This window comes from Cicer arietinum, chromosome 6 (assembly GCF_000331145.2).
Source record: "Cicer arietinum cultivar CDC Frontier isolate Library 1 chromosome 6, Cicar.CDCFrontier_v2.0, whole genome shotgun sequence".
In the NCBI taxonomy this organism is placed as follows: Eukaryota; Viridiplantae; Streptophyta; class Magnoliopsida; order Fabales; family Fabaceae; genus Cicer; species Cicer arietinum.
In genome coordinates, this window is record NC_021165.2 from 17360024 (window position 1) to 17361610 (window position 1587).

General features: G+C 28.1%; 1 long non-coding RNA gene across 1 annotated transcript in view; it reads left to right on the forward strand.

Annotated features, from left to right (window-relative positions):
- Positions 1–766, forward strand: part of LOC140920985 (uncharacterized) — a 2703-nt gene extending 1937 nt beyond the window's left edge. The window contains exon 2 of the long non-coding RNA XR_012163802.1: positions 266–766. This is a non-coding gene — a long non-coding RNA (uncharacterized lncRNA). The remainder of the gene's footprint in view (positions 1–265) is intronic.
- The last annotated feature ends 821 nt before the right edge of the window (positions 767–1587 follow it).

Below are 1587 nucleotides of genomic sequence, written 5' to 3' on the forward strand. Positions count from 1 at the left end.
AAGTGTTGATTGATTCAGAGCTATTTTAGAACTGAAAATCTGCATTTTCTCTGTTGTATTCGGCTATGACAGTGCAGTTTGTTAAAACTTCATTTTTCAACATTGTTTATGCATTATTGGACATATTGAAAACCCTTTCGAGGAGTATGCTAAGACGAAAGGTTCTTTTGAGCATTTGAAAATATAAGAATTTTGTTATGTGATATTTGTTAATTTCGGTTGGTGACCTTTACAATTATTGTGGAAATCTGGGCTTTGCCCTCAGATGAGAAACAGGATCATCCTACCGGTTAGTACCATGGAGATGGGAAAGTAGTTAGTCATACCTGACCGAAGCTATGTCAGAAGGATCTTGCGGGGCGCGTGGAGGTCACCCAGGTTGTATAGCTTTTTGTAGCATGATCAGATTATAGGATTGTATAGGGTTTAGTTGTCTTTCTTTTGTGGATGTATTTATTTCAATTTGAAAGATTGTACCTATACCTCATATTGTCAGCTTGACTTTTATTTTGATGGGTCCTTGTACCATTTTTTTTATGCGACGTGGGGAAGTTAAAATTCTTGGGGCAATATTTTGTACAGGTGTCTGCCGAGAATACTCCAGGGGTATGAGCTATGTCTGATAGGTCTCATAGCCCTGGTGTATTTTGTCGTGTAAATACTTTGAGTTTGTATTTCAAAAACTATTTTCGTTGCTTGTAAATATTGTTGGCTTTTGTCGTTATGTTACGACTTAAATATTTATCCAAAAGTATTTCCTTCTTTATTTCTTTGTTTTTATGAATTTGTTTTTTTTTTAAAAAAAAATACATTCGCGCCGTTAAAAATCGAGGTGTTATAGAATGTAAGACCTTTTTGTTTTTTATTATTAGTAACGTGTGAAGTATATTTTATTTTATTTATAACTTCTAACGTGCTTGTTATTATTATATATTTTTTAAAACTATATATGTGTTTGACATGATTTATTTAATTTGACTAAATATTTTTGCTAAGTATTTGAAAAAAATGCTTATAATAATCGAAAAGAAAGAAGTATGAATTGAGAAACATATGTTAAAAACAAAATTACATTTATTTGAGGAGTGAATATTTAGGGTCTTAATGGGCTTATGTTGAAAGCAAACGTCCTCAACTCTAGTGATAGAAAGAAAAAAAAATAGATGTCTCTCATTTACAACCTGAATACTCATATACAACCTATGTGTGAAAGAAAGAAAAAGAAATAGCTTGAAAGAGAAAAATAAATAAATTATAGAAAAACTCTAAAGGAGTCAGTGATTCATCCCCTCAAGTAAGAACTCTTTAATTATGATCATATTAATTTTGTCTAACCATTTTTTATTGTTAGTAGAACAAAATCCCTTATTGATCTTATGAGAAAAAAAATTAGTTTTTTTAAAGTTGTTATTATTGTTATTGGTCAAAAACTTATTTTAGTAAATGACTTTATGATGATTGATAATTTTGAAAATAGTGTTTGATATTATTATTATTATTATTATTATTATTATTATTATTATTATTATTATTATTATTATTATTATTATTATTATTATTATTATTATTATTATTATTATTATTATT